This window comes from Rattus norvegicus, chromosome 15 (assembly GCF_021556685.1).
Source record: "Rattus norvegicus strain SHRSP/BbbUtx chromosome 15, alternate assembly SHRSP_T2T, whole genome shotgun sequence".
NCBI classification, from domain to species: Eukaryota; Metazoa; Chordata; class Mammalia; order Rodentia; family Muridae; genus Rattus; species Rattus norvegicus.
Window position 1 is genome coordinate 63,492,582 of NC_141548.1, and position 6,606 is coordinate 63,499,187.

The window sequence follows — 6,606 nt, forward strand, 5'->3', positions numbered from 1 at the left end:
CATCCTTATCAGTTTTACTCTCAGCATTTTATTCCCAAAATAAATTAATGTACAAATAGAGATGCAGAAATGTACAAATTCCAAAATAATATACTTTAATTTTTACAAAACAAAAACATCTAATTATAGTAATGTAGAAGATTTTGTTTTAGAAGGGATATGAGAAAATATAAAGGACACAGAAGTATTAAATATTACACAAATTTAAAAATAAATATATTGATTTCTTTTGGGAAAATTATATTTAAGCAAACAGCCACTAAAGAGTTTTATTAATATTGAAAGAATTAAATAATAAAGTATTAGGAGTTGGATTAAAATAGAATGAATGTGTAAGCATTTATTTCAAAATTTTTAAAGTATGTATAGCTAAATACTACTTAAGAATAAGCTCGCCAATCATCAGATAAGTACAATTAACCCCTACCTTTTCCTTTGATTTTTTCATTGAACTTATTACACATAAAATAACAAAGTTCTCTTTATTTGATTTTTACTTTATTCTATTTTACTTATTCACTTTACATCATGATTACTGCCCCTTTCCTGATCACACCCTATGAAACTCCTTCCCCTACTTCTGAGAGGGTGGAACTCCCCACCTCAGTATTCCCCCTCAACCTGGTACATGAAGTCTCCATGAGGCTATGCATATTCTCTCACTGATGCCAGCCAGGTAAGGCAGCCCAGCTAGAAGAACATATCCTACAAACAGGCAACAACTTCTAGAATAGTGCCCAATCCCGTTGTTCAGGACCCACATGAAGACCAAGCTGCACATTTACTATATATGAGCCTAGGTCCAGTCCCTCTACACTCTCTGATTGGTGGGTCAGATTCTGAAAGCAACAAGTGTCAAGGTTAGTTGGTCTTCCTGTGGAATCTCTATCCCCTTCAGGCTCCTCAATGCTTCCCCCAACTCTTCCATAAGAGTCCCCAAATTCTATTGACTGTTTGGCTGTGGATATTTGCAACCATCTAAGTCAGATGTTTGGTGGAGAGCCAGAGGACAGCCATGCTAGCTAGGTTCCTTTCTGCAAGAATAACAGAGAATCTTTAATAGTGTCAGGGATTGATGCTTGAACCTGGGATGAGTCTGTGCTTAGGCCTGTTAGTGTTTGGCCTTTCCTTAGTCTCAGCTCCTTCCCCCATCCCTGCATTTCTTGTAGACAGGATAAATTTTGGGTAGAGACTTTTGTGGATGGGTTGGTGTCCCTATTTCTCCACTCTGATTCCTGCCTCGCTACAGGAGGTGGTCTCTTCTGGTTCCATATCCCAAGGCTGTCACCAGTAATGTCATACACACTGATTCTTGTGCAATTCCCATCTCTCTTGTCTCTGCCATTTCCTCAAGATGCTCCTACTTCCTGAACCATGCCGGATGAAGATTTTCATTTATTCTCATGGCCATCTTGCCATCTATCCTATCCCTCTCCCACTTGATCCTGAACCTCAGCACTTCGCCTCCTTATCCCCTCTCCAATCCTGTTCCCTCCCACATTCTAAGTGAGATTTGCCTCCTAAGACAACTTAATACCACCCACATTCTAAGTGAGATTCAAGTATCCTCACTTGGTCCTTACTTACGGTTTAGCTTCTTTGGGTCTGTGGACTGTAGCAGAGGTATCCTGTATTTTATGGGTAATATCAACTTATTAGTGAGTACATACCATGTACATCCTTTTGGGTTTGGATTACCTCAGTCAGGATGATATACTGAAGTTCCATTTATTTGCCTGAGAAATTCATGTTGTCTTTGTTTTTATATCCTGAATAGTATCCCATTGTGTAGATATACCACATTTTCATTATCCATTCTTCAGCTGATGAACATCGAGGTCATTTCCAGTTTTAGGCTATTTCAAACCTGTTATGAATGTAGTCAAGCAGGTGTCCTACTGGGATGTTGGGCATCCGTTTGGTATATGCACAGGAGTGATATAGCTGGGTCCTGGAGTAGATGTATCCCAGTTTTCTGATTTCCAAAGTGGTTGTACACGTATGCACTCCTACCAGCAATGAAGAGGTGTTCACCTTGATCCATGTCCTTGCCAGCATGTCTTATCACTTGAGTTTTTAATCTTAATTTTTCTGTGAGTGTAAGATTGAATCTCAGGGTCACTTTGATTTGCATTTCCCTAATGATTAAAGACTTTGAACACTCTTTAAGAAAATATTGGCCATTCAAGATTCCTATATTAGGAATCCTTTGTTTAGCTCTGTATCCCATTTTTCAATTGGGTAGAATTTTGTTTTGCTTTGTTTTGTTTTGATTTTGGAGTTTAACAACTTCATGTCATTCTATATTTTGGAAATTAGTTCTCTAACAGATATAGGGTAGTGAAGACTTTTTTCCCTATCTGTAGATTCATGTTTAGTCCTTTTATTTACAGAAGCTTTTCAGTTTTGTGAGGTCCCATTCATCAATTGTTGGTCGGAGAGCCTGAGCCATTGGTGTTCTCTTCAGGAAATTTTTCTTCTATTTTTACTTTCTCTTCTATTAGATTCAAAATGTCTGGTTAGTGTTGGCAGCTTCGATCCACTTGAACTTGAACTTGTTACAGGGTCATCAATATGAGTCAATTTGCATTCTTTTACATGTTTACAACCATGTAGACCAGCACCATTTGTTGAAGACACTTTTTTTTTTCACCTTTTGGTTTTAGATTCTTTGTCAAAAAGTGTCTATAGGTATTTGGGTTTATTTCTAGGTATTTAACTTCCTGTCTCTATACTAATACTATTTGATTTCTACCATTATTTCTCCAGAGTACAGCTTGAGGTCAAGAATGTGATCCCCCCGAAAATCCTTTTATTGTTGAAAATTGTTTTCACATCCAGGGTTTTCTGTTTTTCCACATGAAATGGAGAAGTGGTCTTTCCATTTTTGTGAAGAATTGTGTTGGAATTTTGATGAACATGGCATTGAATCTATAGATTGCTTCTGGTAAAATTGCCATTTTTTTTACAGTAATCCTACTGCTCTATGAACATGTGAAACCTTTCCATCTTCGGAGGTCTTCTTTGATTTCTTTCTTCAGGGACTGTAATTGCTTGTCCTACAGATCTGGCACTTGCTTGGTAGAATTTATACCAGGATATTTTATATTATTTATGGCTCTTGTGAAGGACTTAAGTATCTGGGTAACTGTGGCCTCATAGAATAAATTAGATAGTGTTTCTTCTGTTCCTATTTTATGGACTTGTTTGAGGAGTATTGGTATTTGCTCTTCTTTGAAGGTCTGGTAGAATTTTGCACTAATGCCATCTGGCCCTGGCCCTGGGATTTTTTTTTTTTTTTGGTTGGGAGTGGGTGTGTAGACTTAATGGCTTCTATTTCCTTAGAGGATATGGGTCTGTTTAGACAGTTTACCTGCTCTTCATTCAATGTTGGTACATGGTATCTGTCTAGAAAATCATCCATTTCATATAGATTTTCCAGTTTTGTTGCGTATAGGCTTTTGTAGTAGGAACTTAAGATTTTATGAATTTCCTAAGTTTCTGTTGTTATGTCTCTCTTTTCTGATTTTATTAATTAGATATTGTCTCTGTGCCATTCAGTAAGTTTGGTTAGGTTTTTGTCTATCTTGTTGATTCTTTATATCTTCTCTTTGTTTCTATTTGGTTGATGTGGGCCCTGAGTTTGACTATTACCTGCCATCTACTCCTCTGGGCAGCATTTGCTTCTTTTTGTTCTAGAATAAGTTGCTAGTGTAGGATCTCTTCAATTTCTTTACCAAGGAATTCAGTGCTATGAATTTTCCTCGTAGCATTGCTTTAATTGTGCCCCATAAATTTGGGTATGCTGTGTCAGCATTTTCACTGAATTCCTGGAAGTCTTTAATTTCTTCCTTTACTTCTTCCCTCACCAAGTTATCATTGAGTTGAGAGTTGTTTAGTTTCCATGAATATGTTCGTTTTCTGTTGATATTGTTGTTATTGAAGTCTAATCAATAGTGATCTGATAAGCTGCACGGGATTATTTCAATCTTGTATTGTTTGAGGCTTGTTTTGTGACCAATTACACTGTCAATTTTGGAGAAAATACCATGATTTGCTGAGAAGAAGCTATATTCTTTTGTTTTAGGGTGAAAAGTTTGGTAGATATGTTTAATTAATTTAGTTTATAACCTCTGTTAGTTTCTGTGTTTAACTGTGTTTCTGTTTAGTTTCCATTTCAATGACCTGTGAGAGTCACCCCCTAATTATTGTGTGGGGTTCAATGTGAGTTTTGAGTTTTTCCCACGTGGAAATGTTTAATGAGAGAAGAAGAGTAGAAAAGGAGAGGAGTATAAGGAGAAGAGTAGAAGAGGGAAGGAGGGAGGGGATGGGGAGAGAAGAGAAAAAGGGGAAGAGGTGGAAAAGGCAAGAGCAAGAAGCAAGAGCACATTTTGAGCTTTAGTAATTTTTTTTTAAGAGTGAGTGCCCTTGCATCGTTTGGGTCATAGATGTTCAGAGCTGAGACTTTCTCTTGGTCGATTTTTGCTTTGATGAATATCAAGTGTCCTTCCCCATCTTGCCTGATAAGTTTTGGTCGAACATGTATTTTATTGGATATTAGGATAGAAACTCCAGCTTGGTTCTTGGGACTGCTTGCTTTTCCCGAGCCCTTTACTAAGAGGTCATTTCTGTCTTTGTTATTGTGGTCTGTTCCTTGTCACCTGTAAATGCTGGATCTTGTTATCTGTTCTGTTACCATATGCCTTTTTGTTGTTGTTGTTGTTTTCAAAATTCGGGACTTGCATCCATTAATATTGAGAGATATTAAAGTCAGAAGATTGTAAGTTCCTGTTATGCTTATTGTTGCAGATGGCATTATTTGAATGTGATTCTCTCCTTTAAGTTTTTTTGTGAGATGATTAATATCTTGTTTTTCTCTTTGATGTAGGTACCCTTCTAGTGTTGGAATTTTTGTTCTAGAATCCTCCTAGTGCAGAATGGATAGATTGATATTCTTTAAATTTGGTTTTGTCCTGGAGTGTTTTATTTCTCCATTTATGTTGACTGAGCGTTTTGCTGGATATAGTAACCTGGACTTGCATTTGTGTTCTCTTGGGCTTTGCATGAACTCTGTCAAGGGTCTTATGACTTTTAGCAATTCTGTTGAGAAGACTGGTGTAATTCTGATAGGTCTGCCTTTATTTGTTTCTTGGCCTTTTTTGGTCTTTGGGCTAAGAAACTATGCTCTCTGTTATTCCTATTTTTCCTAGATTTGGTCTTTTCATTGTGTCCTGGATTTCCTGGATGTTTTGAATTTTCTTTTATCATTTTGTCAATATTTTCAAAGGTATTTTTTACAGCCAGGATTTTCTCTTCTCTCTTTTGTATTCTGTTTGCTATGTTCACATCTGTAATTCCTAACTTCTTTTTAGGTTTTCCATTACCAGAATTGCCTCTATTTGTTTTTTAATTATTGTATCTTTAGGACTTCAATTACTTTGTTCAATTCTTTCACCTGTTTGATTGTGTTTTACTGCATTTCTCTCAGTGAGTTATTTATATCCTCCTTAAAGCACTCTATTATCTTCATGAGATAAACCATCTTCTTTATTTTCTAATGTATTGTTGCTGTGGTGCCATCTGATTATCTCTGGTGTTAACTGAACCTGGGTGTCTCTGTCCTGATTCTGCTTCCTGTGTCACTGCGTTGCTGCCAGTCTCCTGGGAAGCTCTGGATGTTGTAGATGTTCTGAGAGGCCTTCAGATTGTGTGATCAGCTGCCCTGCATGCAGCAAAACTCCTGGGATGCCTTCGGAATGTTAGGTCTTCAGAGGAGACCTAACAATCACTCAAATCAAAACAAAACAAATTAAGAACAAACAAAATAAGAGAATCTGCTGATCTGTCCTGGTGGGAGGAGAGGGCTGGAAGGATAGTGGAGTTCTTGGGGCTGGAGGCAGGATCAGGTTGGGTGATTATGGGTCTTGGGGTTCCCAACTGCTATGGTTATTTGGGAAGGTCCTTTACCTGTTGTCCTGCTTTAGCAGAACTCCTGGGAAGCCTTCAGACTGTGGTGTCTTCAGAGAAAAGTAGAAAAGATGGTAATCTGCCTTAGTGGAAGGTAAAAGTCAGAAAGTGTGTTGCTTGATTTCTAAGTATAACTTTTCTGCAGCTTGATCATCAGATACCATGGGTAACAATTGTGCCAAGGATAATACTATTAATACCTATGACCTTTTTTGTGAGGAGAGTAAAATGTAATCTTAGATATAAAAGTAAATATAAAAGTTATAATAAAATAAGAATTATTGTACACTATATTTTATAATGAGGATTCTATGTGCTTTATTTTAATGCAAGTAAAACCACTAAGACATGAGAAAAAATAACCTTAGAGCTGTATTATATAGTAAGATTAGCTCCTTAAAAATGGGACAAATGTTATTTAGTCATCTTGACACTTTCAGAGAAACAAAGAATGCCCAGCATTCCTTAATAGATAATTGTCTTTTAATATTTATGATCCTCGTTACAAGTCACGTAGAATTCATAAGAAAGGAAGTAGGTACCATTATACTATATGAGATACTTTAGAGTATATCATTCTAAAGTAGCTATTGATGGATATAATGACTACATCTCCTGCCCTTCATGGAAGTGTAATTT